We start from the raw sequence: 26,439 nt of genomic DNA, 5'->3' as shown, positions 1-26,439 counted from the left end.
ATCTGTCTCTACCCGATTGAATTAAAAACTGCCTCAATGTTAGTGAACGCAACGAGACAACAAAGCTTCACGTTTTATTCCCGACCAAGGGCTGTCCGGGATTTGAAACCGGACCTCTCGCACCCAAAGCGAGAAATCATACCTAGACCAACGAGCCTTCCTGTGCTGGGCCGAGAAAAAAGAGCTACTGCAGCATCAATAAAAGAAGGAACATGAACTAACGTGGAAGCAATCAAAGACCTCGAGACAGTGTTAAAGGCTAACGAACGCAAGTTGGCCTCTTAACTGACCTAAAAATGTGGCTGTGTCTAACATGTAGAGGGATGTTAGGAGGACAGCTGAAACTGTCAGATGTCACTTAGACCAGCGGTTCTCAATTCCAGTCCTCGAGCCCCCTGCTCTTCACATTTTGTATGTTTCTCGTATAGCTTCAGACATTTGTTCCATTCAAACGTAAGTGCCCTGAGAAGTGGACATCACATGACATCCTCCGTGATTCAAGTTCAAGCGTATGTGTACGTTCAGTTCAAAGTGACTAACACAGAGGTGTACAGAGGTATATGATGTCACACTTGTCCATGTGTGAAGACGTTGGCGCAGCGCAAATCCGTGAACCAATGTTCCAACAGTGAAGTAAACTTCGACGGATTCCCCTGCTCAGGGAGTGGGGAGCAATGAACACTGCTGTAGGACCATGTCAATCGCCAAGGAGCTCACTTCTAATGAGCTGATTATCCGAATCAGGTGTGCTAACAAAGAAGACATGCAAAATATGCACGACCCTTTGGGAGCGAGGACTGGAATGGGAGAACCGCTTCCTTCATTCTTTAAGCTCAGTGTGAGGAAAAAGAGGCTGAGAAGTAATGTCTGCCGTGACCCGGAGTGATGCAACGGTAGTCTGCATAATACAAGAATCCGCACATGCATGACTGGCGTAACAAGACCGCAGAAGGTCCTTTAACACAAAAGCTAAATCCTTTGTTAATTCGACAACACAATCGCGGCCAGTGCAAAGGTGCAAGCCTAGAGGAGGGACGGCCTCTTTGCATCAAGCCGGTCATTCGCAGCTACTGCTCGTCATTCTTGAAAGGCCAGGGGAATTAGCTCAAATGGTAGAGCGCTCGCTTAGCATGCGAGAGGTAGCGGGGATCGATGCCCGCATTCTCCAAGTTGGCTCATGCCCTTTTACTCACACATCCCTAAATCAGTGGTTTTCAATCCTGTCCTGGAGGCATCCCTGCCCTGCACATTTTGCATTTCCCCTCATCTAACACACCAGTTTCAAATCATCAGCTCATTAATAGAGACTGCAAGACCTGATTTGGGTGTGTCTAGCACTGACGCAATGCTGCGACACTCCACGTTAGCTTTTTTGGGGTCTCACAGCTGCCAAAAAGTATTTCAGACATGGTCCTGTGCAAATTGGTTGCAAAACATTGCCATTTTACACACAGTTCCCTAAAGCAGTGGTTTTCAAACCTGTCCTGGAGGCACCCCTGCCCTACACATTTTGAATGTTTCCCTCATCTATCACACCTGTTTCAAATCATCAACTCATTGATAGAGACCGCAAGACCTTATTTGGGTGTGTCTAATAAGGCAGACAATCAAACTGTGCAGGGCAGGGGTGCCTCCAGGACAGGTTGAGAACCACTGCCCTAAAGAGACCGACTGGGCATCGATGCAATGCTGCCACAGTCTCTACGTTAGTTAATTTTTTTGGACTCAAAGCTGCCAAAAAGTATTTCAGACATGGTCCTGCGCAAATTGGTTGCAAAAAGTGGTCCCACCGCGATTTGAACTCGGATCACTGGATTCAGAGTGCTAACCATTACACCATGAAACCTTACCTGGAGCAGCCGTTGCTCACAGGGCCACAAAGACTGTCACCAGTGCCAAACTAGTGCTGTTTTTTTCTTTTCCTGCGGCAAGAAACAACACAGGTTCCACCGAGATTCGAACTCAGATCGCTGGATTCAAAGCCCAGAGTGCTGACCATTACACCATGGAACCGAAACTGCTTGTTTGGTGGCCAACTGGGAAACAGATAGCTCCGTGGCAGTGGGGAAGCAGTTATACAGAGAAGTTGGAACCCAGTGATTTTTGGTCACTGGCCCGCCTCAAAAAGAGGAAATGAGTGGGAGATTTTGCCGAAACCCGGGATCGAACCAGGGACCTTTAGATCTTCAGTCTAACGCTCTCCCAACTGAGCTATTTCGGCCACAACAAGCTCCTGCTTAGCAAGCAGGGATTTCAGTGAGATCACCCTACTCTTTGTCACAGGAGAAGAGCAGAGCAGAGATGAGCCCCCAGACAATAAAAACAGCTGGCCAGTACGGGGATCGAACCCGCGACCTTGGCGTTATTAGCACCACGCTCTAACCAGCTGAGCTAACCGGCCTCCCTTCGCCATCTGTCTCTACCCGATTGAATAAAAAACTGCCTCAATGTTAGTGAACGCAACGAGACAACAAAGCTTCACGTTTTATCCCGACCAAGGGCTCGTCCGGGATTTGAACCCGGGACCTCTCGCACCCAAAGCGAGAATCATACCCCTAGACCAACGAGCCTTCCTGTGCTGGGCCGAGAAAAAAGAGCTACTCCAGCATCAATAAAAGAAGGAACATGAACTAACGTGGAAGCAATCAAAGACCTCGAGACAGTGTTAAAGGCTAACGAACGCAAGTTGGCCTCTTAACTGACCTAAAAATGTGGCTGTGTCTAACATGTAGAGGGATGTTAGGGAGGACAGCTGAAACTGTCAGATGTCACTTAGACCAGCGGTTCTCAATTCCAGTCCTCGAGCCCCCTGCTCTTCACATTTTGTATGTTTCTCGTATAGCTTCAGACATTTGTTCCATTCAAACGTAAGTGCCCTGAGAAGTGGACATCACATGACATCCCTCCGTGATTCAAGTTCAAAGCGTATGTGTACGTTCAGTTCAAAGTGACTAACACAGAGGTGTACAGAGGTATACAGAGGTATATGATGTCACACTTGTCCATGTGTGAAGACGTTGCGCAGCGCAAATCCGTGAACCAATGTTCCAAAGTGAAGTAAACTTCGACGGATTTCCCCTGCTCAGGGAGTGGGGAGCAATGAACACTGTGTAGGGACCATGTCAATCGCAAGGAGCTCACTTCTAATGAGCTGATTATCCGAATCAGGTGTGCTAACAAAGAGAGACATGCAAAATATGCAGACCTTTGGGGAGCGAGGACTGGAATGGAGAACCGCTTCCTTATTCTTTAAGTCAGTGTGAGAAAAAAGAGGTGAGAAGTTGTCTGCGTGACCCGAGTGATGCAAGGTAGTCTGCATAATACAAGAATCCGCACATGCATACTGGCGTAACAAGACCGAGAAGGTCCTTTAACACAAAAGCTAAATCTCTTTGTTAATTCGACAACACAATCGCGGCCAGTGCAAAGGTGCAAGCCTAGAGGAGGGACGGCCTCTTTGCATCAAGCCGGTCATTCGCAGCTATGCTCGTCATTCTTGAAAGGCCAGGGGAATTAGCTCAAATGGTAGAGCGCTCGCTTAGCATGCGAGAGGTAGCGGGATCGATGCCCGCATTCTCCAAGTTGGCTCATGCCCTTTTACTCACACATCCCTAAATCAGTGGTTTTCAATCCTGTCCTGGAGGCATCCCTGCCCTGCACATTTTGCATTTCCCCTCATCTAACACACCAGTTTCAAATCATCAGCTCATTAATAGAGACTGCAAGACCTGATTTGGGTGTGTCTAGCACTGACGCAATGCTGCGACACTCCCACGTTAGCTTTTTTGGGTCTCACAGCTGCCAAAAAGTATTTCAGACATGGTCCTGTGCAAATTGGTTGCAAAACATTGCCATTTTACACACAGTTCCCTAAAGCAGTGGTTTTCAAACCTGTCCTGGAGGCACCCCTGCCCTACACATTTTGAATGTTTCCCTCATCTATCACACCTGTTTCAAATCATCAACTCATTGATAGAGACCGCAAGACCTTATTTGGGTGTGTCTAATAAGGCAGACAATCAAACTGTGCAGGGCAGGGGTGCCTCCAGGACAGGTTTGAGAACCACTGCCCTAAAGAGACCGACTGGGCATCGATGCAATGCTGCCACAGTCTCTACGTTAGTTAATTTTTTTGGACTCAAAGCTGCCAAAAAGTATTTCAGACATGGTCCTGCGCAAATTGGTTGCAAAAAGTGGTCCCACCGCGATTTGAACTCGGATCACTGGATTCAGAGTGCTAACCATTACACCATGAAACCTTACCTGGAGCAGCCGTTGCTCACAGGGCCACAAAGACTGTCACCAGTGCCAAACTAGTGCTGTTTTTTTCTTTTCCTGCGGCAAGAAACCACACAGGTTCCACCGAGATTCGAACTCAGATCGCTGGATTCAAAGCCCAGAGTGCTGACCATTACACCATGGAACCGAAACTGCTTGTTTGGTGGCCAACTGGGAAACAGATAGCTCCGTGGCAGTGGGGAAGCAGTTATACAGAGAAGTTGGAACCCAGTGATTTTTGGTCACTGGCCCGCCTCAAAAAGAGGAAATGAGTGGGAGATTTTGCCGAAACCCGGGATCGAACCAGGGACCTTTAGATCTTCAGTCTAACGCTCTCCCAACTGAGCTATTTCGGCCACAACAAGCTCCTGCTTAGCAAGCAGGGATTTCAGTGAGATCACCCTACTCTTTGTCACAGGAGAAGAGCAGAGCAGAGATGAGCCCCCAGACAATAAAAACAGCTGGCCAGTACGGGGATCGAACCCGCGACCTTGGCGTTATTAGCACCACGCTCTAACCAGCTGAGCTAACCGGCCTCCCTTCGCCATCTGTCTCTACCCGATTGAATAAAAAACTGCCTCAATGTTAGTGAACGCAACGAGACAACAAAGCTTCACGTTTTATCCCGACCAAGGGCTCGTCCGGGATTTGAACCCGGGACCTCTCGCACCCAAAGCGAGAATCATACCCCTAGACCAACGAGCCTTCCTGTGCTGGGCCGAGAAAAAAGAGCTACTCCAGCATCAATAAAAGAAGGAACATGAACTAACGTGGAAGCAATCAAAGACCTCGAGACAGTGTTAAAGGCTAACGAACGCAAGTTGGCCTCTTAACTGACCTAAAAATGTGGCTGTGTCTAACATGTAGAGGGATGTTAGGGAGGACAGCTGAAACTGTCAGATGTCACTTAGACCAGCGGTTCTCAATTCCAGTCCTCGAGCCCCCTGCTCTTCACATTTTGTATGTTTCTCGTATAGCTTCAGACATTTGTTCCATTCAAACGTAAGTGCCCTGAGAAGTGGACATCACATGACATCCCTCCGTGATTCAAGTTCAAAGCGTATGTGTACGTTCAGTTCAAAGTGACTAACACAGAGGTGTACAGAGGTATACAGAGGTATATGATGTCACACTTGTCCATGTGTGAAGACGTTGCGCAGCGCAAATCCGTGAACCAATGTTCCAAAGTGAAGTAAACTTCGACGGATTTCCCCTGCTCAGGGAGTGGGGAGCAATGAACACTGTGTAGGGACCATGTCAATCGCAAGGAGCTCACTTCTAATGAGCTGATTATCCGAATCAGGTGTGCTAACAAAGAGAGACATGCAAAATATGCAGACCTTTGGGGAGCGAGGACTGGAATGGAGAACCGCTTCCTTATTCTTTAAGTCAGTGTGAGAAAAAAGAGGTGAGAAGTTGTCTGCGTGACCCGAGTGATGCAAGGTAGTCTGCATAATACAAGAATCCGCACATGCATACTGGCGTAACAAGACCGAGAAGGTCCTTTAACACAAAAGCTAAATCTCTTTGTTAATTCGACAACACAATCGCGGCCAGTGCAAAGGTGCAAGCCTAGAGGAGGGACGGCCTCTTTGCATCAAGCCGGTCATTCGCAGCTATGCTCGTCATTCTTGAAAGGCCAGGGGAATTAGCTCAAATGGTAGAGCGCTCGCTTAGCATGCGAGAGGTAGCGGGATCGATGCCCGCATTCTCCAAGTTGGCTCATGCCCTTTTACTCACACATCCCTAAATCAGTGGTTTTCAATCCTGTCCTGGAGGCATCCCTGCCCTGCACATTTTGCATTTCCCCTCATCTAACACACCAGTTTCAAATCATCAGCTCATTAATAGAGACTGCAAGACCTGATTTGGGTGTGTCTAGCACTGACGCAATGCTGCGACACTCCCACGTTAGCTTTTTTGGGGTCTCACAGCTGCCAAAAAGTATTTCAGACATGGTCCTGTGCAAATTGGTTGCAAAACATTGCCATTTTACACACAGTTCCCTAAAGCAGTGGTTTTCAAACCTGTCCTGGAGGCACCCCTGCCCTACACATTTTGAATGTTTCCCTCATCTATCACACCTGTTTCAAATCATCAACTCATTGATAGAGACCGCAAGACCTTATTTGGGTGTGTCTAATAAGGCAGACAATCAAACTGTGCAGGGCAGGGGTGCCTCCAGGACAGGTTTGAGAACCACTGCCCTAAAGAGACCGACTGGGCATCGATGCAATGCTGCCACAGTCTCTACGTTAGTTAATTTTTTTGGACTCAAAGCTGCCAAAAAGTATTTCAGACATGGTCCTGCGCAAATTGGTTGCAAAAAGTGGTCCCACCGCGATTTGAACTCGGATCACTGGATTCAGAGTGCTAACCATTACACCATGAAACCTTACCTGGAGCAGCCGTTGCTCACAGGGCCACAAAGACTGTCACCAGTGCCAAACTAGTGCTGTTTTTTTCTTTTCCTGCGGCAAGAAACCACACAGGTTCCACCGAGATTCGAACTCAGATCGCTGGATTCAAAGCCCAGAGTGCTGACCATTACACCATGGAACCGAAACTGCTTGTTTGGTGGCCAACTGGGAAACAGATAGCTCCGTGGCAGTGGGGAAGCAGTTATACAGAGAAGTTGGAACCCAGTGATTTTTGGTCACTGGCCCGCCTCAAAAAGAGGAAATGAGTGGGAGATTTTGCCGAAACCCGGGATCGAACCAGGGACCTTTAGATCTTCAGTCTAACGCTCTCCCAACTGAGCTATTTCGGCCACAACAAGCTCCTGCTTAGCAAGCAGGGATTTCAGTGAGATCACCCTACTCTTTGTCACAGGAGAAGAGCAGAGCAGAGATGAGCCCCCAGACAATAAAAACAGCTGGCCAGTACGGGGATCGAACCCGCGACCTTGGCGTTATTAGCACCACGCTCTAACCAGCTGAGCTAACCGGCCTCCCTTCGCCATCTGTCTCTACCCGATTGAATAAAAAACTGCCTCAATGTTAGTGAACGCAACGAGACAACAAAGCTTCACGTTTTATCCCGACCAAGGGCTCGTCCGGGATTTGAACCCGGGACCTCTCGCACCCAAAGCGAGAATCATACCCCTAGACCAACGAGCCTTCCTGTGCTGGGCCGAGAAAAAAGAGCTACTCCAGCATCAATAAAAGAAGGAACATGAACTAACGTGGAAGCAATCAAAGACCTCGAGACAGTGTTAAAGGCTAACGAACGCAAGTTGGCCTCTTAACTGACCTAAAAATGTGGCTGTGTCTAACATGTAGAGGGATGTTAGGGAGGACAGCTGAAACTGTCAGATGTCACTTAGACCAGCGGTTCTCAATTCCAGTCCTCGAGCCCCCTGCTCTTCACATTTTGTATGTTTCTCGTATAGCTTCAGACATTTGTTCCATTCAAACGTAAGTGCCCTGAGAAGTGGACATCACATGACATCCCTCCGTGATTCAAGTTCAAAGCGTATGTGTACGTTCAGTTCAAAGTGACTAACACAGAGGTGTACAGAGGTATACAGAGGTATATGATGTCACACTTGTCCATGTGTGAAGACGTTGCGCAGCGCAAATCCGTGAACCAATGTTCCAAAGTGAAGTAAACTTCGACGGATTTCCCCTGCTCAGGGAGTGGGGAGCAATGAACACTGTGTAGGGACCATGTCAATCGCAAGGAGCTCACTTCTAATGAGCTGATTATCCGAATCAGGTGTGCTAACAAAGAGAGACATGCAAAATATGCAGACCTTTGGGGAGCGAGGACTGGAATGGAGAACCGCTTCCTTATTCTTTAAGTCAGTGTGAGAAAAAAGAGGTGAGAAGTTGTCTGCGTGACCCGAGTGATGCAAGGTAGTCTGCATAATACAAGAATCCGCACATGCATACTGGCGTAACAAGACCGAGAAGGTCCTTTAACACAAAAGCTAAATCTCTTTGTTAATTCGACAACACAATCGCGGCCAGTGCAAAGGTGCAAGCCTAGAGGAGGGACGGCCTCTTTGCATCAAGCCGGTCATTCGCAGCTATGCTCGTCATTCTTGAAAGGCCAGGGGAATTAGCTCAAATGGTAGAGCGCTCGCTTAGCATGCGAGAGGTAGCGGGATCGATGCCCGCATTCTCCAAGTTGGCTCATGCCCTTTTACTCACACATCCCTAAATCAGTGGTTTTCAATCCTGTCCTGGAGGCATCCCTGCCCTGCACATTTTGCATTTCCCCTCATCTAACACACCAGTTTCAAATCATCAGCTCATTAATAGAGACTGCAAGACCTGATTTGGGTGTGTCTAGCACTGACGCAATGCTGCGACACTCCCACGTTAGCTTTTTTGGGGTCTCACAGCTGCCAAAAAGTATTTCAGACATGGTCCTGTGCAAATTGGTTGCAAAACATTGCCATTTTACACACAGTTCCCTAAAGCAGTGGTTTTCAAACCTGTCCTGGAGGCACCCCTGCCCTACACATTTTGAATGTTTCCCTCATCTATCACACCTGTTTCAAATCATCAACTCATTGATAGAGACCGCAAGACCTTATTTGGGTGTGTCTAATAAGGCAGACAATCAAACTGTGCAGGGCAGGGGTGCCTCCAGGACAGGTTTGAGAACCACTGCCCTAAAGAGACCGACTGGGCATCGATGCAATGCTGCCACAGTCTCTACGTTAGTTAATTTTTTTGGACTCAAAGCTGCCAAAAAGTATTTCAGACATGGTCCTGCGCAAATTGGTTGCAAAAAGTGGTCCCACCGCGATTTGAACTCGGATCACTGGATTCAGAGTGCTAACCATTACACCATGAAACCTTACCTGGAGCAGCCGTTGCTCACAGGGCCACAAAGACTGTCACCAGTGCCAAACTAGTGCTGTTTTTTTCTTTTCCTGCGGCAAGAAACCACACAGGTTCCACCGAGATTCGAACTCAGATCGCTGGATTCAAAGCCCAGAGTGCTGACCATTACACCATGGAACCGAAACTGCTTGTTTGGTGGCCAACTGGGAAACAGATAGCTCCGTGGCAGTGGGGAAGCAGTTATACAGAGAAGTTGGAACCCAGTGATTTTTGGTCACTGGCCCGCCTCAAAAAGAGGAAATGAGTGGGAGATTTTGCCGAAACCCGGGATCGAACCAGGGACCTTTAGATCTTCAGTCTAACGCTCTCCCAACTGAGCTATTTCGGCCACAACAAGCTCCTGCTTAGCAAGCAGGGATTTCAGTGAGATCACCCTACTCTTTGTCACAGGAGAAGAGCAGAGCAGAGATGAGCCCCCAGACAATAAAAACAGCTGGCCAGTACGGGGATCGAACCCGCGACCTTGGCGTTATTAGCACCACGCTCTAACCAGCTGAGCTAACCGGCCTCCCTTCGCCATCTGTCTCTACCCGATTGAATAAAAAACTGCCTCAATGTTAGTGAACGCAACGAGACAACAAAGCTTCACGTTTTATCCCGACCAAGGGCTCGTCCGGGATTTGAACCCGGGACCTCTCGCACCCAAAGCGAGAATCATACCCCTAGACCAACGAGCCTTCCTGTGCTGGGCCGAGAAAAAAGAGCTACTCCAGCATCAATAAAAGAAGGAACATGAACTAACGTGGAAGCAATCAAAGACCTCGAGACAGTGTTAAAGGCTAACGAACGCAAGTTGGCCTCTTAACTGACCTAAAAATGTGGCTGTGTCTAACATGTAGAGGGATGTTAGGGAGGACAGCTGAAACTGTCAGATGTCACTTAGACCAGCGGTTCTCAATTCCAGTCCTCGAGCCCCCTGCTCTTCACATTTTGTATGTTTCTCGTATAGCTTCAGACATTTGTTCCATTCAAACGTAAGTGCCCTGAGAAGTGGACATCACATGACATCCCTCCGTGATTCAAGTTCAAAGCGTATGTGTACGTTCAGTTCAAAGTGACTAACACAGAGGTGTACAGAGGTATACAGAGGTATATGATGTCACACTTGTCCATGTGTGAAGACGTTGCGCAGCGCAAATCCGTGAACCAATGTTCCAAAGTGAAGTAAACTTCGACGGATTTCCCCTGCTCAGGGAGTGGGGAGCAATGAACACTGTGTAGGGACCATGTCAATCGCAAGGAGCTCACTTCTAATGAGCTGATTATCCGAATCAGGTGTGCTAACAAAGAGAGACATGCAAAATATGCAGACCTTTGGGGAGCGAGGACTGGAATGGAGAACCGCTTCCTTATTCTTTAAGTCAGTGTGAGAAAAAAGAGGTGAGAAGTTGTCTGCGTGACCCGAGTGATGCAAGGTAGTCTGCATAATACAAGAATCCGCACATGCATACTGGCGTAACAAGACCGAGAAGGTCCTTTAACACAAAAGCTAAATCTCTTTGTTAATTCGACAACACAATCGCGGCCAGTGCAAAGGTGCAAGCCTAGAGGAGGGACGGCCTCTTTGCATCAAGCCGGTCATTCGCAGCTATGCTCGTCATTCTTGAAAGGCCAGGGGAATTAGCTCAAATGGTAGAGCGCTCGCTTAGCATGCGAGAGGTAGCGGGATCGATGCCCGCATTCTCCAAGTTGGCTCATGCCCTTTTACTCACACATCCCTAAATCAGTGGTTTTCAATCCTGTCCTGGAGGCATCCCTGCCCTGCACATTTTGCATTTCCCCTCATCTAACACACCAGTTTCAAATCATCAGCTCATTAATAGAGACTGCAAGACCTGATTTGGGTGTGTCTAGCACTGACGCAATGCTGCGACACTCCCACGTTAGCTTTTTTTGGGTCTCACAGCTGCCAAAAAGTATTTCAGACATGGTCCTGTGCAAATTGGTTGCAAAACATTGCCATTTTACACACAGTTCCCTAAAGCAGTGGTTTTCAAACCTGTCCTGGAGGCACCCCTGCCCTACACATTTTGAATGTTTCCCTCATCTATCACACCTGTTTCAAATCATCAACTCATTGATAGAGACCGCAAGACCTTATTTGGGTGTGTCTAATAAGGCAGACAATCAAACTGTGCAGGGCAGGGGTGCCTCCAGGACAGGTTTGAGAACCACTGCCCTAAAGAGACCGACTGGGCATCGATGCAATGCTGCCACAGTCTCTACGTTAGTTAATTTTTTTGGACTCAAAGCTGCCAAAAAGTATTTCAGACATGGTCCTGCGCAAATTGGTTGCAAAAAGTGGTCCCACCGCGATTTGAACTCGGATCACTGGATTCAGAGTGCTAACCATTACACCATGAAACCTTACCTGGAGCAGCCGTTGCTCACAGGGCCACAAAGACTGTCACCAGTGCCAAACTAGTGCTGTTTTTTTCTTTTCCTGCGGCAAGAAACCACACAGGTTCCACCGAGATTCGAACTCAGATCGCTGGATTCAAAGCCCAGAGTGCTGACCATTACACCATGGAACCGAAACTGCTTGTTTGGTGGCCAACTGGGAAACAGATAGCTCCGTGGCAGTGGGGAAGCAGTTATACAGAGAAGTTGGAACCCAGTGATTTTTGGTCACTGGCCCGCCTCAAAAAGAGGAAATGAGTGGGAGATTTTGCCGAAACCCGGGATCGAACCAGGGACCTTTAGATCTTCAGTCTAACGCTCTCCCAACTGAGCTATTTCGGCCACAACAAGCTCCTGCTTAGCAAGCAGGGATTTCAGTGAGATCACCCTACTCTTTGTCACAGGAGAAGAGCAGAGCAGAGATGAGCCCCCAGACAATAAAAACAGCTGGCCAGTACGGGGATCGAACCCGCGACCTTGGCGTTATTAGCACCACGCTCTAACCAGCTGAGCTAACCGGCCTCCCTTCGCCATCTGTCTCTACCCGATTGAATAAAAAACTGCCTCAATGTTAGTGAACGCAACGAGACAACAAAGCTTCACGTTTTATCCCGACCAAGGGCTCGTCCGGGATTTGAACCCGGGACCTCTCGCACCCAAAGCGAGAATCATACCCCTAGACCAACGAGCCTTCCTGTGCTGGGCCGAGAAAAAAGAGCTACTCCAGCATCAATAAAAGAAGGAACATGAACTAACGTGGAAGCAATCAAAGACCTCGAGACAGTGTTAAAGGCTAACGAACGCAAGTTGGCCTCTTAACTGACCTAAAAATGTGGCTGTGTCTAACATGTAGAGGGATGTTAGGGAGGACAGCTGAAACTGTCAGATGTCACTTAGACCAGCGGTTCTCAATTCCAGTCCTCGAGCCCCCTGCTCTTCACATTTTGTATGTTTCTCGTATAGCTTCAGACATTTGTTCCATTCAAACGTAAGTGCCCTGAGAAGTGGACATCACATGACATCCCTCCGTGATTCAAGTTCAAAGCGTATGTGTACGTTCAGTTCAAAGTGACTAACACAGAGGTGTACAGAGGTATACAGAGGTATATGATGTCACACTTGTCCATGTGTGAAGACGTTGCGCAGCGCAAATCCGTGAACCAATGTTCCAAAGTGAAGTAAACTTCGACGGATTTCCCCTGCTCAGGGAGTGGGGAGCAATGAACACTGTGTAGGGACCATGTCAATCGCAAGGAGCTCACTTCTAATGAGCTGATTATCCGAATCAGGTGTGCTAACAAAGAGAGACATGCAAAATATGCAGACCTTTGGGGAGCGAGGACTGGAATGGAGAACCGCTTCCTTATTCTTTAAGTCAGTGTGAGAAAAAAGAGGTGAGAAGTTGTCTGCGTGACCCGAGTGATGCAAGGTAGTCTGCATAATACAAGAATCCGCACATGCATACTGGCGTAACAAGACCGAGAAGGTCCTTTAACACAAAAGCTAAATCTCTTTGTTAATTCGACAACACAATCGCGGCCAGTGCAAAGGTGCAAGCCTAGAGGAGGGACGGCCTCTTTGCATCAAGCCGGTCATTCGCAGCTATGCTCGTCATTCTTGAAAGGCCAGGGGAATTAGCTCAAATGGTAGAGCGCTCGCTTAGCATGCGAGAGGTAGCGGGATCGATGCCCGCATTCTCCAAGTTGGCTCATGCCCTTTTACTCACACATCCCTAAATCAGTGGTTTTCAATCCTGTCCTGGAGGCATCCCTGCCCTGCACATTTTGCATTTCCCCTCATCTAACACACCAGTTTCAAATCATCAGCTCATTAATAGAGACTGCAAGACCTGATTTGGGTGTGTCTAGCACTGACGCAATGCTGCGACACTCCCACGTTAGCTTTTTTTGGGTCTCACAGCTGCCAAAAACTATTTCAGACATGGTCCTGTGCAAATTGGTTGCAAAACATTGCCATTTTACACACAGTTCCCTAAAGCAGTGGTTTTCAAACCTGTCCTGGAGGCACCCCTGCCTTACACATTTTGAATGTTTCCCTCATCTATCACACCTGTTTCAAATCATCAACTCATTGATAGAGACCGCAAGACCTTATTTGGGTGTGTCTAATAAGGCAGACAATCAAACTGTGCGGGGCAGGGGTGCCTCCAGGACAGGTTTGAGAACCACTGCCCTAAAGAGACCGACTGGGCATCGATGCAATGCTGCCACAGTCTCTACGTTAGTTAATTTTTTTGGACTCAAAGCTGCCAAAAAGTATTTCAGACATGGTCCTGCGCAAATTGGTTGCAAAAAGTGGTCCCACCGCGATTTGAACTCGGATCACTGGATTCAGAGTGCTAACCATTACACCATGAAACCTTACCTGGAGCAGCCGTTGCTCACAGGGCCACAAAGACTGTCACCAGTGCCAAACTAGTGCTGTTTTTTTCTTTTCCTGCGGCAAGAAACCACACAGGTTCCACCGAGATTCGAACTCAGATCGCTGGATTCAAAGCCCAGAGTGCTGACCATTACACCATGGAACCGAAACTGCTTGTTTGGTGGCCAACTGGGAAACAGATAGCTCCGTGGCAGTGGGGAAGCAGTTATACAGAGAAGTTGGAACCCAGTGATTTTTGGTCACTGGCCCGCCTCAAAAAGAGGAAATGAGTGGGAGATTTTGCCGAAACCCGGGATCGAACCAGGGACCTTTAGATCTTCAGTCTAACGCTCTCCCAACTGAGCTATTTCGGCCACAACAAGCTCCTGCTTAGCAAGCAGGGATTTCAGTGAGATCACCCTACTCTTTGTCACAGGAGAAGAGCAGAGCAGAGATGAGCCCCCAGACAATAAAAACAGCTGGCCAGTACGGGGATCGAACCCGCGACCTTGGCGTTATTAGCACCACGCTCTAACCAGCTGAGCTAACCGGCCTCCCTCCGCCATCTGTCTCTACCCGATTGAATAAAAAACTGCCTCAATGTTAGTGAACGCAACGAGACAACAAAGCTTCACGTTTTATCCCGACCAAGGGCTCGTCCGGGATTTGAACCCGGGACCTCTCGCACCCAAAGCGAGAATCATACCCCTAGACCAACGAGCCTTCCTGTGCTGGGCCGAGAAAAAAGAGCTACTCCAGCATCAATAAAAGAAGGAACATGAACTAACGTGGAAGCAATCAAAGACCTCGAGACAGTGTTAAAGGCTAACGAACGCAAGTTGGCCTCTTAACTGACCTAAAAATGTGGCTGTGTCTAACATGTAGAGGGATGTTAGGGAGGACAGCTGAAACTGTCAGATGTCACTTAGACCAGCGGTTCTCAATTCCAGTCCTCGAGCCCCCTGCTCTTCACATTTTGTATGTTTCTCGTATAGCTTCAGACATTTGTTCCATTCAAACGTAAGTGCCCTGAGAAGTGGACATCACATGACATCCCTCCGTGATTCAAGTTCAAAGCGTATGTGTACGTTCAGTTCAAAGTGACTAACACAGAGGTGTACAGAGGTATACAGAGGTATATGATGTCACACTTGTCCATGTGTGAAGACGTTGCGCAGCGCAAATCCGTGAACCAATGTTCCAAAGTGAAGTAAACTTCGACGGATTTCCCCTGCTCAGGGAGTGGGGAGCAATGAACACTGTGTAGGGACCATGTCAATCGCAAGGAGCTCACTTCTAATGAGCTGATTATCCGAATCAGGTGTGCTAACAAAGAGAGACATGCAAAATATGCAGACCTTTGGGGAGCGAGGACTGGAATGGAGAACCGCTTCCTTATTCTTTAAGTCAGTGTGAGAAAAAAGAGGTGAGAAGTTGTCTGCGTGACCCGAGTGATGCAAGGTAGTCTGCATAATACAAGAATCCGCACATGCATACTGGCGTAACAAGACCGAGAAGGTCCTTTAACACAAAAGCTAAATCTCTTTGTTAATTCGACAACACAATCGCGGCCAGTGCAAAGGTGCAAGCCTAGAGGAGGGACGGCCTCTTTGCATCAAGCCGGTCATTCGCAGCTATGCTCGTCATTCTTGAAAGGCCAGGGGAATTAGCTCAAATGGTAGAGCGCTCGCTTAGCATGCGAGAGGTAGCGGGATCGATGCCTGCATTCTCCAAGTTGGCTCATGACCTTTTACTCACACATCCCTAAATCAGTGGTTTTCAATCCTGTCCTGGAGGCATCCCTGCCCTGCACATTTTGCATTTCCCCTCATCTAACACACCAGTTTCAAATCATCAGCTCATTAATAGAGACTGCAAGACCTGATTTGGGTGTGTCTAGCACTGACGCAATGCTGCGACACTCCCACGTTAGCTTTTTTTGGGTCTCTCACAGCTGCCAAAAAGTATTTCAGACATGGTCCTGTGCAAATTGGTTGCAAAACATTGCCATTTTACACACAGTTCCCTAACAGTGTTAAAGGCTAACGAACGCAAGTTGGCCTCTTAACTGACCTAAAAATGTGGCTGTGTCTAACATGTAGAGGGATGTTAGGGAGGACAGCTGAAACTGTCAGATGTCACTTAGACCAGCGGTTCTCAATTCCAGTCCTCGAGCCCCCTGCTCTTCACATTTTGTATGTTTCTCGTATAGCTTCAGACATTTGTTCCATTCAAACGTAAGTGCCCTGAGAAGTGGACATCACATGACATCCCTCCGTGATTCAAGTTCAAAGCGTATGTGTACGTTCAGTTCAAAGTGACTAACACAGAGGTGTACAGAGGTATACAGAGGTATATGATGTCACACTTGTCCATGTGTGAAGACGTTGCGCAGCGCAAATCCGTGAACCAATGTTCCAAAGTGAAGTAAACTTCGACGGATTTCCCCTGCTCAGGGAGTGGGGAGCAATGAACACTGTGTAGGGACCATGTCAATCGCAAGGAGCTCACTTCTAATGAGCTGATTATCCGAGCAGTGGTTTTCAAACCTGTCCTGGAGGCACCCCTGCCCTACACATTTTGAATGTTTCCCTCATCTATCACACCTGTTTCAAATCATCAACTCATTGATAGAGACCGCAAGACCTTATTTGGGTGTGTCTAATAAGGCAGACAATCAAACTGTGCAGGGCAGGGGTGCCTCCAGGACAGGTTTGAGAACCACTGCCCTAAAGAGACCGACTGGGCATCGATGCAATGCTGCCACAGTCTCTACGTTAGTTAATTTTTTTGGACTCAAAGCTGCCAAAAAGTATTTCAGACATGGTCCTGCGCAAATTGGTTGCAAAAAGTGGTCCCACCGCGATTTGAACTCGGATCACTAGATTCAGAGTGCTAACCATTACACCATGAAACCTTACCTGGAGCAGCCGTTGCTCACAGGGCCACAAAGACTGTCACCAGTGCCAAACTAGTGCTGTTTTTTTCTTTTCCTGCGGCAAGAAACCACACAGGTTCCACCGAGATTCGAACTCAGATCGCTGGATTCAAAGCCCAGAGTGCTGACCATTACACCATGGAACCGAAACTGCTTGTTTGGTGGCCAACTGGGAAACAGATAGCTCCGTGGCAGTGGGGAAGCAGTTATACAGAGAAGTTGGAACCCAGTGATTTTTGGTCACTGGCCCGCCTCAAAAAGAGGAAATGAGTGGGAGATTTTGCCGAAACCCGGGATCGAACCAGGGACCTTTAGATCTTCAGTCTAACGCCCTCCCAACTGAGCTATTTCGGCCACAACAAGCTCCTGCTTAGCAAGCAGGGATTTCAGTGAGATCACCCTACTCTTTGTCACAGGAGAAGAGCAGAGCAGAGATGAGCCCCCAGACAATAAAAACAGCTGGCCAGTACGGGGATCGAACCCGCGACCTTGGCGTTATTAGCACCACGCTCTAACCAGCTGAGCTAACCGGCCTCCCTTCGCCATATGTCTCTACCCGATTGAATAAAAAACTGCCTCAATGTTAGTGAACGCAACGAGACAACAAAGCTTCACGTTTTATCCCGACCAAGGGCTCGTCCGGGATTTGAACCGACCCCCCAGGGACCAGCCTTCCTGTGCTGGGCCGAGAAAAAAGAGCTACTCCAGCATCAATAAAAGAAGGAACATGAACTAACGTGGAAGCAATCAAAGACCTCGAGACAGTGTTAAAGGCTAACGAACGCAAGTTGGCCTCTTAACTGACCTAAAAATGTGGCTGTGTCTAACATGTAGAGGGATGTTAGGGAGGACAGCTGAAACTGTCAGATGTCACTTAGACCAGCGGTTCTCAATTCCAGTCCTCGAGCCCCCTGCTCTTCACATTTTGTATGTTTCTCGTATAGCTTCAGACATTTGTTCCATTCAAACGTAAGTGCCCTGAGAAGTGGACATCACATGACATCCCTCCGTGATTCAAGTTCAAAGCGTATGTGTACGTTCAGTTCAAAGTGACTAACACAGAGGTGTACAGAGGTATACAGAGGTATATGATGTCACACTTGTCCATGTGTGAAGACGTTGCGCAGCGCAAATCCGTGAACCAATGTTCCAAAGTGAAGTAAACTTCGACGGATTTCCCCTGCTCAGGGAGTGGGGAGCAATGAACACTGTGTAGGGACCATGTCAATCGCAAGGAGCTCACTTCTAATGAGCTGATTATCCGAATCAGGTGTGCTAACAAAGAGAGACATGCAAAATATGCAGACCTTTGGGGAGCGAGGACTGGAATGGAGAACCGCTTCCTTATTCTTTAAGTCAGTGTGAGAAAAAAGAGGTGAGAAGTTGTCTGCGTGACCCGAGTGATGCAAGGTAGTCTGCATAATACAAGAATCCGCACATGCATACTGGCGTAACAAGACCGAGAAGGTCCTTTAACACAAAAGCTAAATCTCTTTGTTAATTCGACAACACAATCGCGGCCAGTGCAAAGGTGCAAGCCTAGAGGAGGGACGGCCTCTTTGCATCAAGCCGGTCATTCGCAGCTATGCTCGTCATTCTTGAAAGGCCAGGGGAATTAGCTCAAATGGTAGAGCGCTCGCTTAGCATGCGAGAGGTAGCGGGATCGATGCCCGCATTCTCCAAGTTGGCTCATGCCCTTTTACTCACACATCCCTAAATCAGTGGTTTTCAATCCTGTCCTGGAGGCATCCCTGCCCTGCACATTTTGCATTTCCCCTCATCTAACACACCAGTTTCAAATCATCAGCTCATTAATAGAGACTGCAAGACCTGATTTGGGTGTGTCTAGCACTGACGCAATGCTGCGACACTCCCACGTTAGCTTTTTTTGGGTCTCACAGCTGCCAAAAAGTATTTCAGACATGGTCCTGTGCAAATTGGTTGCAAAACATTGCCATTTTACACACAGTTCCCTAAAGCAGTGGTTTTCAAACCTGTCCTGGAGGCACCCCTGCCCTACACATTTTGAATGTTTCCCTCATCTATCACACCTGTTTCAAATCATCAACTCATTGATAGAGACCGCAAGACCTTATTTGGGTGTGTCTAATAAGGCAGACAATCAAACTGTGCAGGGCAGGGGTGCCTCCAGGACAGGTTTGAGAACCACTGCCCTAAAGAGACCGACTGGGCATCGATGCAATGCTGCCACAGTCTCTACGTTAGTTAATTTTTTTGGACTCAAAGCTGCCAAAAAGTATTTCAGACATGGTCCTGCGCAAATTGGTTGCAAAAAGTGGTCCCACCGCGATTTGAACTCGGATCACTGGATTCAGAGTGCTAACCATTACACCATGAAACCTTACCTGGAGCAGCCGTTGCTCACAGGGCCACAAAGACTGTCACCAGTGCCAAACTAGTGCTGTTTTTTTCTTTTCCTGCGGCAAGAAACCACACAGGTTCCACCGAGATTCGAACTCAGATCGCTGGATTCAAAGCCCAGAGTGCTGACCATTACACCATGGAACCGAAACTGCTTGTTTGGTGGCCAACTGGGAAACAGATAGCTCCGTGGCAGTGGGGAAGCAGTTATACAGAGAAGTTGGAACCCAGTGATTTTTGGTCACTGGCCCGCCTCAAAAAGAGGAAATGAGTGGGAGATTTTGCCGAAACCCGGGATCGAACCAGGGACCTTTAGATCTTCAGTCTAACGCTCTCCCAACTGAGCTATTTCGGCCACAACAAGCTCCTGCTTAGCAAGCAGGGATTTCAGTGAGATCACCCTACTCTTTGTCACAGGAGAAGAGCAGAGCAGAGATGAGCCCCCAGACAATAAAAACAGCTGGCCAGTACGGGGATCGAACCCGCGACCTTGGCGTTATTAGCACCACGCTCTAACCAGCTGAGCTAACCGGCCTCCCTTCGCCATATGTCTCTACCCGATTGAATAAAAAACTGCCTCAATGTTAGTGAACGCAACGAGACAACAAAGCTTCACGTTTTATCCCGACCAAGGGCTCGTCCGGGATTTGAACCCGGGACCTCTCGCACCCAAAGCGAGAATCATACCCCTAGACCAACGAGCCTTCCTGTGCTGGGCCGAGAAAAAAGAGCTACTCCAGCATCAATAAAAGAAGGAACATGAACTAACGTGGAAGCAATCAAAGACCTCGAGACAGTGTTAAAGGCTAACGAACGCAAGTTGGCCTCTTAACTGACCTAAAAATGTGGCTGTGTCTAACATGTAGAGGGATGTTAGGGAGGACAGCTGAAACTGTCAGATGTCACTTAGACCAGCGGTTCTCAATTCCAGTCCTCGAGCCCCCTGCTCTTCACATTTTGTATGTTTCTCGTATAGCTTCAGACATTTGTTCCATTCAAACGTAAGTGCCCTGAGAAGTGGACATCACATGACATCCCTCCGTGATTCAAGTTCAAAGCGTATGTGTACGTTCAGTTCAAAGTGACTAACACAGAGGTGTACAGAGGTATACAGAGGTATATGATGTCACACTTGTCCATGTGTGAAGACGTTGCGCAGCGCAAATCCGTGAACCAATGTTCCAAAGTGAAGTAAACTTCGACGGATTTCCCCTGCTCAGGGAGTGGGGAGCAATGAACACTGTGTAGGGACCATGTCAATCGCAAGGAGCTCACTTCTAATGAGCTGATTATCCGAATCAGGTGTGCTAACAAAGAGAGACATGCAAAATATGCAGACCTTTGGGGAGCGAGGACTGGAATGGAGAACCGCTTCCTTATTCTTTAAGTCAGTGTGAGAAAAAAGAGGTGAGAAGTTGTCTGCGTGACCCGAGTGATGCAAGGTAGTCTGCATAATACAAGAATCCGCACATGCATACTGGCGTAACAAGACCGAGAAGGTCCTTTAACACAAAAGCTAAATCTCTTTGTTAATTCGACAACACAATCGCGGCCAGTGCAAAGGTGCAAGCCTAGAGGAGGGACGGCCTCTTTGCATCAAGCCGGTCATTCGCAGCTATGCTCGTCATTCTTGAAAGGCCAGGGGAATTAGCTCAAATGGTAGAGCGCTCGCTTAGCATGCGAGAGGTAGCGGGATCGATGCCCGCATTCTCCAAGTTGGCTCATGCCCTTTTACTCACACATCCCTAAATCAGTGGTTTTCAATCCTGTCCTGGAGGCATCCCTGCCCTGCACATTTTGCATTTCCCCTCATCTAACACACCAGTTTCAAATCATCAGCTCATTAATAGAGACTGCAAGACCTGATCTGGGTGTGTCTAGCACTGACGCAATGCTGCGACACTCCCACGTTAGCTTTTTTTGGGTCTCACAGCTGCCAAAAAGTATTTCAGACATGGTCCTGTGCAAATTGGTTGCAAAACATTGCCATTTTACACACAGTTCCCTAAAGCAGTGGTTTTCAAACCTGTCCTGGAGGCACCCCTGCCCTACACATTTTGAATGTTTCCCTCATCTATCACACCTGTTTCAAATCATCAACTCATTGATAGAGACCGCAAGACCTTATTTGGGTGTGTCTAATAAGGCAGACAATCAAACTGTGCAGGGCAGGGGTGCCTCCAGGACAGGTTTGAGAACCACTGCCCTAAAGAGACCGACTGGGCATCGATGCAATGCTGCCACAGTCTCTACGTTAGTTAATTTTTTTGGACTCAAAGCTGCCAAAAAGTATTTCAGACATGGTCCTGCGCAAATTGGTTGCAAAAAGTGGTCCCACCGCGATTTGAACTCGGATCACTGGATTCAGAGTGCTAACCATTACACCATGAAACCTTACCTGGAGCAGCCGTTGCTCACAGGGCCACAAAGACTGTCACCAGTGCCAAACTAGTGCTGTTTTTTTCTTTTCCTGCGGCAAGAAACCACACAGGTTCCACCGAGATTCGAACTCAGATCGCTGGATTCAAAGCCCAGAGTGCTGACCATTACACCATGGAACCGAAACTGCTTGTTTGGTGGCCAACTGGGAAACAGATAGCTCCGTGGCAGTGGGGAAGCAGTTATACAGAGAAGTTGGAACCCAGTGATTTTTGGTCACTGGCCCGCCTCAAAAAGAGGAAATGAGTGGGAGATTTTGCCGAAACCCGGGATCGAACCAGGGACCTTTAGATCTTCAGTCTAACGCTCTCCCAACTGAGCTATTTCGGCCACAACAAGCTCCTGCTTAGCAAGCAGGGATTTCAGTGAGATCACCCTACTCTTTGTCACAGGAGAAGAGCAGAGCAGAGATGAGCCCCCAGACAATAAAAACAGCTGGCCAGTACGGGGATCGAACCCGCGACCTTGGCGTTATTAGCACCACGCTCTAACCAGCTGAGCTAACCGGCCTCCCTTCGCCATCTGTCTCTACCCGATTGAATAAAAAACTGCCTCAATGTTAGTGAACGCAACGAGACAACAAAGCTTCACGTTTTATCCCGACCAAGGGCTCGTCCGGGATTTGAACCCGGGACCTCTCGCACCCAAAGCGAGAATCATACCCCTAGACCAACGAGCCTTCCTGTGCTGGGCCGAGAAAAAAGAGCTACTCCAGCATCAATAAAAGAAGGAACATGAACTAACGTGGAAGCAATCAAAGACCTCGAGACAGTGTTAAAGGCTAACGAACGCAAGTTGGCCTCTTAACTGACCTAAAAATGTGGCTGTGTCTAACATGTAGAGGGATGTTAGGGAGGACAGCTGAAACTGTCAGATGTCACTTAGACCAGCGGTTCTCAATTCCAGTCCTCGAGCCCCCTGCTCTTCACATTTTGTATGTTTCTCGTATAGCTTCAGACATTTGTTCCATTCAAACGTAAGTGCCCTGAGAAGTGGACATCACATGACATCCCTCCGTGATTCAAGTTCAAAGCGTATGTGTACGTTCAGTTCAAAGTGACTAACACAGAGGTGTACAGAGGTATACAGAGGTATATGATGTCACACTTGTCCATGTGTGAAGACGTTGCGCAGCGCAAATCCGTGAACCAATGTTCCAAAGTGAAGTAAACTTCGACGGATTTCCCCTGCTCAGGGAGTGGGGAGCAATGAACACTGTGTAGGGACCATGTCAATCGCAAGGAGCTCACTTCTAATGAGCTGATTATCCGAATCAGGTGTGCTAACAAAGAGAGACATGCAAAATATGCAGACCTTTGGGGAGCGAGGACTGGAATGGAGAACCGCTTCCTTATTCTTTAAGTCAGTGTGAGAAAAAAGAGGTGAGAAGTTGTCTGCGTGACCCGAGTGATGCAAGGTAGTCTGCATAATACAAGAATCCGCACATGCATACTGGCGTAACAAGACCGAGAAGGTCCTTTAACACAAAAGCTAAATCTCTTTGTTAATTCGACAACACAATCGCGGCCAGTGCAAAGGTGCAAGCCTAGAGGAGGGACGGCCTCTTTGCATCAAGCCGGTCATTCGCAGCTATGCTCGTCATTCTTGAAAGGCCAGGGGAATTAGCTCAAATGGTAGAGCGCTCGCTTAGCATGCGAGAGGTAGCGGGATCGATGCCCGCATTCTCCAAGTTGGCTCATGCCCTTTTACTCACACATCCCTAAATCAGTGGTTTTCAATCCTGTCCTGGAGGCATCCCTGCCCTGCACATTTTGCATTTCCCCTCATCTAACACACCAGTTTCAAATCATCAGCTCATTAATAGAGACTGCAAGACCTGATTTGGGTGTGTCTAGCACTGACGCAATGCTGCGACACTCCCACGTTAGCTTTTTTTGGGTCTCACAGCTGCCAAAAAGTATTTCAGACATGGTCCTGTGCAAATTGGTTGCAAAACATTGCCATTTTACACACAGTTCCCTAAAGCAGTGGTTTTCAAACCTGTCCTGGAGGCACCCCTGCCCTACACATTTTGAATGTTTCCCTCATCTATCACACCTGTTTCAAATCATCAACTCATTGATAGAGACCGCAAGACCTTATTTGGGTGTGTCTAATAAGGCAGACAATCAAACTGTGCAGGGCAGGGGTGCCTCCAGGACAGGTTTGAGAACCACTGCCCTAAAGAGACCGACTGGGCATCGATGCAATGCTGCCACAGTCTCTACGTTAGTTAATTTTTTTGGACTCAAAGCTGCCAAAAAGTATTTCAGACATGGTCCTGCGCAAATTGGTTGCAAAAAGTGGTCCCACCGCGATTTGAACTCGGATCACTGGATTCAGAGTGCTAACCATTACACCATGAAACCTTACCTGGAGCAGCCGTTGCTCACAGGGCCACAAAGACTGTCACCAGTGCCAAACTAGTGCTGTTTTTTTCTTTTCCTGCGGCAAGAAACCACACAGGTTCCACCGAGATTCGAACTCAGATCGCTGGATTCAAAGCCCAGAGTGCTGACCATTACACCATGGAACCGAAACTGCTTGTTTGGTGGCCAACTGGGAAACAGATAGCTCCGTGGCAGTGGGGAAGCAGTTATACAGAGAAGTTGGAACCCAGTGATTTTTGGTCACTGGCCCGCCTCAAAAAGAGGAAATGAGTGGGAGATTTTGCCGAAACCCGGGATCGAACCAGGGACCTTTAGATCTTCAGTCTAAAGCCCCCTGCTCTTCACATTTTGTATGTTTCTCGTATAGCTTCAGACATTTGTTCCATTCAAACGTAAGTGCCCTGAGAAGTGGACATCACATGACATCCCTCCGTGATTCAAGTTCAAAGCGTATGTGTACGTTCAGTTCAAAGTGACTAACACAGAGGTGTACAGAGGTATACAGAGGTATATGATGTCACACTTGTCCATGTGTGAAGACGTTGCGCAGCGCAAATCCGTGAACCAATGTTCCAAAGTGAAGTAAACTTCGACGGATTTCCCCTGCTCAGGGAGTGGGGAGCAATGAACACTGTGTAGGGACCATGTCAATCGCAAGGAGCTCACTTCTAATGAGCTGATTATCCGAATCAGGTGTGCTAACAAAGAGAGACATGCAAAATATGCAGACCTTTGGGGAGCGAGGACTGGAATGGAGAACCGCTTCCTTATTCTTTAAGTCAGTGTGAGAAAAAAGAGGTGAGAAGTTGTCTGCGTGACCCGAGTGATGCAAGGTAGTCTGCATAATACAAGAATCCGCACATGCATACTGGCGTAACAAGACCGAGAAGGTCCTTTAACACAAAAGCTAAATCTCTTTGTTAATTCGACAACACAATCGCGGCCAGTGCAAAGGTGCAAGCCTAGAGGAGGGACGGCCTCTTTGCATCAAGCCGGTCATTCGCAGCTATGCTCGTCATTCTTGAAAGGCCAGGGGAATTAGCTCAAATGGTAGAGCGCTCGCTTAGCATGCGAGAGGTAGCGGGATCGATGCCCGCATTCTCCAAGTTGGCTCATGCCCTTTTACTCACACATCCCTAAATCAGTGGTTTTCAATCCTGTCCTGGAGGCATCCCTGCCCTGCACATTTTGCATTTCCCCTCATCTAACACACCAGTTTCAAATCATCAGCTCATTAATAGAGACTGCAAGACCTGATTTGGGTGTGTCTAGCACTGACGCAATGCTGCGACACTCCCACGTTAGCTTTTTTTGGGTCTCACAGCTGCCAAAAAGTATTTCAGACATGGTCCTGTGCAAATTGGTTGCAAAACATTGCCATTTTACACACAGTTCCCTAAAGCAGTGGTTTTCAAACCTGTCCTGGAGGCACCCCTGCCCTACACATTTTGAATGTTTCCCTCATCTATCACACCTGTTTCAAATCATCAACTCATTGATAGAGACCGCAAGACCTTATTTGGGTGTGTCTAATAAGGCAGACAATCAAACTGTGCAGGGCAGGGGTGCCTCCAGGACAGGTTTGAGAACCACTGCCCTAAAGAGACCGACTGGGCATCGATGCAATGCTGCCACAGTCTCTACGTTAGTTAATTTTTTTGGACTCAAAGCTGCCAAAAAGTATTTCAGACATGGTCCTGCGCAAATTGGTTGCAAAAAGTGGTCCCACCGCGATTTGAACTCGGATCACTGGATTCAGAGTGCTAACCATTACACCATGAAACCTTACCTGGAGCAGCCGTTGCTCACAGGGCCACAAAGACTGTCACCAGTGCCAAACTAGTGCTGTTTTTTTCTTTTCCTGCGGCAAGAAACCACACAGGTTCCACCGAGATTCGAACTCAGATCGCTGGATTCAAAGCCCAGAGTGCTGACCATTACACCATGGAACCGAAACTGCTTGTTTGGTGGCCAACTGGGAAACAGATAGCTCCGTGGCAGTGGGGAAGCAGTTATACAGAGAAGTTGGAACCCAGTGATTTTTGGTCACTGGCCCGCCTCAAAAAGAGGAAATGAGTGGGAGATTTTGCCGAAACCCGGGATCGAACCAGGGACCTTTAGATCTTCAGTCTAACGCTCTCCCAACTGAGCTATTTCGGCCACAACAAGCTCCTGCTTAGCAAGCAGGGATTTCAGTGAGATCACCCTACTCTTTGTCACAGGAGAAGAGCAGAGCAGAGATGAGCCCCCAGACAATAAAAACAGCTGGCCAGTACGGGGATCGAACCCGCGACCTTGGCGTTATTAGCACCACGCTCTAACCAGCTGAGCTAACCGGCCTCCCTTCGCCATATGTCTCTACCCGATTGAATAA

General features: G+C 48.1%; 49 non-coding genes across 49 annotated transcripts; 10 read left to right on the top strand and 39 right to left on the bottom strand.

Annotated features, from left to right (window-relative positions):
• Positions 1–1,941: 1,941 nt before the first annotated feature.
• On the bottom strand, positions 1,942–2,013 carry trnaq-uug (transfer RNA glutamine (anticodon UUG)). Its single transcript has one exon. It is a non-coding gene; the product is annotated as a tRNA-Gln (tRNA).
• A 135-nt stretch (positions 2,014–2,148) lies between these two features.
• trnaf-gaa (transfer RNA phenylalanine (anticodon GAA)) lies at positions 2,149–2,221 on the bottom strand. The gene has a single exon. It is a non-coding gene; the product is annotated as a tRNA-Phe (tRNA).
• Positions 2,222–2,327: 106 nt separating this feature from the next.
• trnai-aau (transfer RNA isoleucine (anticodon AAU)) lies at positions 2,328–2,401 on the bottom strand. Its single transcript has one exon. It is a non-coding gene; the product is annotated as a tRNA-Ile (tRNA).
• A 97-nt stretch (positions 2,402–2,498) lies between these two features.
• On the bottom strand, positions 2,499–2,570 carry trnap-ugg (transfer RNA proline (anticodon UGG)). Its single transcript has one exon. It is a non-coding gene; the product is annotated as a tRNA-Pro (tRNA).
• Positions 2,571–3,507: 937 nt separating this feature from the next.
• trnaa-agc (transfer RNA alanine (anticodon AGC)) lies at positions 3,508–3,580 on the top strand. The gene has a single exon. It is a non-coding gene; the product is annotated as a tRNA-Ala (tRNA).
• Positions 3,581–4,354: 774 nt separating this feature from the next.
• trnaq-uug (transfer RNA glutamine (anticodon UUG)) lies at positions 4,355–4,426 on the bottom strand. The gene has a single exon. It is a non-coding gene; the product is annotated as a tRNA-Gln (tRNA).
• A 135-nt stretch (positions 4,427–4,561) lies between these two features.
• trnaf-gaa (transfer RNA phenylalanine (anticodon GAA)) lies at positions 4,562–4,634 on the bottom strand. Its single transcript has one exon. It is a non-coding gene; the product is annotated as a tRNA-Phe (tRNA).
• A 106-nt stretch (positions 4,635–4,740) lies between these two features.
• On the bottom strand, positions 4,741–4,814 carry trnai-aau (transfer RNA isoleucine (anticodon AAU)). The gene has a single exon. It is a non-coding gene; the product is annotated as a tRNA-Ile (tRNA).
• A 97-nt stretch (positions 4,815–4,911) lies between these two features.
• trnap-ugg (transfer RNA proline (anticodon UGG)) lies at positions 4,912–4,983 on the bottom strand. The gene has a single exon. It is a non-coding gene; the product is annotated as a tRNA-Pro (tRNA).
• Positions 4,984–5,920: 937 nt separating this feature from the next.
• Positions 5,921–5,993, top strand: trnaa-agc (transfer RNA alanine (anticodon AGC)). Its single transcript has one exon. It is a non-coding gene; the product is annotated as a tRNA-Ala (tRNA).
• Positions 5,994–6,768: 775 nt separating this feature from the next.
• Positions 6,769–6,840, bottom strand: trnaq-uug (transfer RNA glutamine (anticodon UUG)). Its single transcript has one exon. It is a non-coding gene; the product is annotated as a tRNA-Gln (tRNA).
• Positions 6,841–6,975: 135 nt separating this feature from the next.
• Positions 6,976–7,048, bottom strand: trnaf-gaa (transfer RNA phenylalanine (anticodon GAA)). The gene has a single exon. It is a non-coding gene; the product is annotated as a tRNA-Phe (tRNA).
• A 106-nt stretch (positions 7,049–7,154) lies between these two features.
• Positions 7,155–7,228, bottom strand: trnai-aau (transfer RNA isoleucine (anticodon AAU)). Its single transcript has one exon. It is a non-coding gene; the product is annotated as a tRNA-Ile (tRNA).
• Positions 7,229–7,325: 97 nt separating this feature from the next.
• Positions 7,326–7,397, bottom strand: trnap-ugg (transfer RNA proline (anticodon UGG)). Its single transcript has one exon. It is a non-coding gene; the product is annotated as a tRNA-Pro (tRNA).
• Positions 7,398–8,334: 937 nt separating this feature from the next.
• On the top strand, positions 8,335–8,407 carry trnaa-agc (transfer RNA alanine (anticodon AGC)). Its single transcript has one exon. It is a non-coding gene; the product is annotated as a tRNA-Ala (tRNA).
• Positions 8,408–9,182: 775 nt separating this feature from the next.
• Positions 9,183–9,254, bottom strand: trnaq-uug (transfer RNA glutamine (anticodon UUG)). Its single transcript has one exon. It is a non-coding gene; the product is annotated as a tRNA-Gln (tRNA).
• Positions 9,255–9,389: 135 nt separating this feature from the next.
• Positions 9,390–9,462, bottom strand: trnaf-gaa (transfer RNA phenylalanine (anticodon GAA)). The gene has a single exon. It is a non-coding gene; the product is annotated as a tRNA-Phe (tRNA).
• Positions 9,463–9,568: 106 nt separating this feature from the next.
• On the bottom strand, positions 9,569–9,642 carry trnai-aau (transfer RNA isoleucine (anticodon AAU)). The gene has a single exon. It is a non-coding gene; the product is annotated as a tRNA-Ile (tRNA).
• Positions 9,643–9,739: 97 nt separating this feature from the next.
• trnap-ugg (transfer RNA proline (anticodon UGG)) lies at positions 9,740–9,811 on the bottom strand. Its single transcript has one exon. It is a non-coding gene; the product is annotated as a tRNA-Pro (tRNA).
• A 937-nt stretch (positions 9,812–10,748) lies between these two features.
• On the top strand, positions 10,749–10,821 carry trnaa-agc (transfer RNA alanine (anticodon AGC)). The gene has a single exon. It is a non-coding gene; the product is annotated as a tRNA-Ala (tRNA).
• Positions 10,822–11,596: 775 nt separating this feature from the next.
• Positions 11,597–11,668, bottom strand: trnaq-uug (transfer RNA glutamine (anticodon UUG)). The gene has a single exon. It is a non-coding gene; the product is annotated as a tRNA-Gln (tRNA).
• A 135-nt stretch (positions 11,669–11,803) lies between these two features.
• Positions 11,804–11,876, bottom strand: trnaf-gaa (transfer RNA phenylalanine (anticodon GAA)). The gene has a single exon. It is a non-coding gene; the product is annotated as a tRNA-Phe (tRNA).
• Positions 11,877–11,982: 106 nt separating this feature from the next.
• trnai-aau (transfer RNA isoleucine (anticodon AAU)) lies at positions 11,983–12,056 on the bottom strand. Its single transcript has one exon. It is a non-coding gene; the product is annotated as a tRNA-Ile (tRNA).
• Positions 12,057–12,153: 97 nt separating this feature from the next.
• On the bottom strand, positions 12,154–12,225 carry trnap-ugg (transfer RNA proline (anticodon UGG)). The gene has a single exon. It is a non-coding gene; the product is annotated as a tRNA-Pro (tRNA).
• A 937-nt stretch (positions 12,226–13,162) lies between these two features.
• On the top strand, positions 13,163–13,235 carry trnaa-agc (transfer RNA alanine (anticodon AGC)). Its single transcript has one exon. It is a non-coding gene; the product is annotated as a tRNA-Ala (tRNA).
• Positions 13,236–14,010: 775 nt separating this feature from the next.
• On the bottom strand, positions 14,011–14,082 carry trnaq-uug (transfer RNA glutamine (anticodon UUG)). Its single transcript has one exon. It is a non-coding gene; the product is annotated as a tRNA-Gln (tRNA).
• A 135-nt stretch (positions 14,083–14,217) lies between these two features.
• Positions 14,218–14,290, bottom strand: trnaf-gaa (transfer RNA phenylalanine (anticodon GAA)). Its single transcript has one exon. It is a non-coding gene; the product is annotated as a tRNA-Phe (tRNA).
• Positions 14,291–14,396: 106 nt separating this feature from the next.
• Positions 14,397–14,470, bottom strand: trnai-aau (transfer RNA isoleucine (anticodon AAU)). Its single transcript has one exon. It is a non-coding gene; the product is annotated as a tRNA-Ile (tRNA).
• Positions 14,471–14,567: 97 nt separating this feature from the next.
• Positions 14,568–14,639, bottom strand: trnap-ugg (transfer RNA proline (anticodon UGG)). The gene has a single exon. It is a non-coding gene; the product is annotated as a tRNA-Pro (tRNA).
• A 937-nt stretch (positions 14,640–15,576) lies between these two features.
• trnaa-agc (transfer RNA alanine (anticodon AGC)) lies at positions 15,577–15,649 on the top strand. The gene has a single exon. It is a non-coding gene; the product is annotated as a tRNA-Ala (tRNA).
• Positions 15,650–16,928: 1,279 nt separating this feature from the next.
• On the bottom strand, positions 16,929–17,000 carry trnaq-uug (transfer RNA glutamine (anticodon UUG)). The gene has a single exon. It is a non-coding gene; the product is annotated as a tRNA-Gln (tRNA).
• A 135-nt stretch (positions 17,001–17,135) lies between these two features.
• On the bottom strand, positions 17,136–17,208 carry trnaf-gaa (transfer RNA phenylalanine (anticodon GAA)). The gene has a single exon. It is a non-coding gene; the product is annotated as a tRNA-Phe (tRNA).
• A 106-nt stretch (positions 17,209–17,314) lies between these two features.
• On the bottom strand, positions 17,315–17,388 carry trnai-aau (transfer RNA isoleucine (anticodon AAU)). Its single transcript has one exon. It is a non-coding gene; the product is annotated as a tRNA-Ile (tRNA).
• A 1,075-nt stretch (positions 17,389–18,463) lies between these two features.
• On the top strand, positions 18,464–18,536 carry trnaa-agc (transfer RNA alanine (anticodon AGC)). The gene has a single exon. It is a non-coding gene; the product is annotated as a tRNA-Ala (tRNA).
• A 775-nt stretch (positions 18,537–19,311) lies between these two features.
• trnaq-uug (transfer RNA glutamine (anticodon UUG)) lies at positions 19,312–19,383 on the bottom strand. Its single transcript has one exon. It is a non-coding gene; the product is annotated as a tRNA-Gln (tRNA).
• A 135-nt stretch (positions 19,384–19,518) lies between these two features.
• trnaf-gaa (transfer RNA phenylalanine (anticodon GAA)) lies at positions 19,519–19,591 on the bottom strand. Its single transcript has one exon. It is a non-coding gene; the product is annotated as a tRNA-Phe (tRNA).
• Positions 19,592–19,697: 106 nt separating this feature from the next.
• trnai-aau (transfer RNA isoleucine (anticodon AAU)) lies at positions 19,698–19,771 on the bottom strand. The gene has a single exon. It is a non-coding gene; the product is annotated as a tRNA-Ile (tRNA).
• Positions 19,772–19,868: 97 nt separating this feature from the next.
• On the bottom strand, positions 19,869–19,940 carry trnap-ugg (transfer RNA proline (anticodon UGG)). Its single transcript has one exon. It is a non-coding gene; the product is annotated as a tRNA-Pro (tRNA).
• Positions 19,941–20,877: 937 nt separating this feature from the next.
• On the top strand, positions 20,878–20,950 carry trnaa-agc (transfer RNA alanine (anticodon AGC)). The gene has a single exon. It is a non-coding gene; the product is annotated as a tRNA-Ala (tRNA).
• Positions 20,951–21,725: 775 nt separating this feature from the next.
• trnaq-uug (transfer RNA glutamine (anticodon UUG)) lies at positions 21,726–21,797 on the bottom strand. Its single transcript has one exon. It is a non-coding gene; the product is annotated as a tRNA-Gln (tRNA).
• A 135-nt stretch (positions 21,798–21,932) lies between these two features.
• On the bottom strand, positions 21,933–22,005 carry trnaf-gaa (transfer RNA phenylalanine (anticodon GAA)). The gene has a single exon. It is a non-coding gene; the product is annotated as a tRNA-Phe (tRNA).
• A 106-nt stretch (positions 22,006–22,111) lies between these two features.
• On the bottom strand, positions 22,112–22,185 carry trnai-aau (transfer RNA isoleucine (anticodon AAU)). Its single transcript has one exon. It is a non-coding gene; the product is annotated as a tRNA-Ile (tRNA).
• Positions 22,186–22,282: 97 nt separating this feature from the next.
• trnap-ugg (transfer RNA proline (anticodon UGG)) lies at positions 22,283–22,354 on the bottom strand. Its single transcript has one exon. It is a non-coding gene; the product is annotated as a tRNA-Pro (tRNA).
• Positions 22,355–23,291: 937 nt separating this feature from the next.
• Positions 23,292–23,364, top strand: trnaa-agc (transfer RNA alanine (anticodon AGC)). The gene has a single exon. It is a non-coding gene; the product is annotated as a tRNA-Ala (tRNA).
• Positions 23,365–24,139: 775 nt separating this feature from the next.
• Positions 24,140–24,211, bottom strand: trnaq-uug (transfer RNA glutamine (anticodon UUG)). The gene has a single exon. It is a non-coding gene; the product is annotated as a tRNA-Gln (tRNA).
• An 886-nt stretch (positions 24,212–25,097) lies between these two features.
• On the top strand, positions 25,098–25,170 carry trnaa-agc (transfer RNA alanine (anticodon AGC)). Its single transcript has one exon. It is a non-coding gene; the product is annotated as a tRNA-Ala (tRNA).
• Positions 25,171–25,945: 775 nt separating this feature from the next.
• Positions 25,946–26,017, bottom strand: trnaq-uug (transfer RNA glutamine (anticodon UUG)). Its single transcript has one exon. It is a non-coding gene; the product is annotated as a tRNA-Gln (tRNA).
• A 135-nt stretch (positions 26,018–26,152) lies between these two features.
• trnaf-gaa (transfer RNA phenylalanine (anticodon GAA)) lies at positions 26,153–26,225 on the bottom strand. Its single transcript has one exon. It is a non-coding gene; the product is annotated as a tRNA-Phe (tRNA).
• Positions 26,226–26,331: 106 nt separating this feature from the next.
• trnai-aau (transfer RNA isoleucine (anticodon AAU)) lies at positions 26,332–26,405 on the bottom strand. The gene has a single exon. It is a non-coding gene; the product is annotated as a tRNA-Ile (tRNA).
• Positions 26,406–26,439: the final 34 nt, after the last annotated feature.

This window comes from Carassius auratus, unplaced genomic scaffold (assembly GCF_003368295.1).
Source record: "Carassius auratus strain Wakin unplaced genomic scaffold, ASM336829v1 scaf_tig00002565, whole genome shotgun sequence".
Taxonomy (NCBI): Eukaryota; Metazoa; Chordata; class Actinopteri; order Cypriniformes; family Cyprinidae; genus Carassius; species Carassius auratus.
Note: the sequence above shows the minus strand (reverse complement) of the source record. Positions and strands in the feature narration are given on the sequence as shown.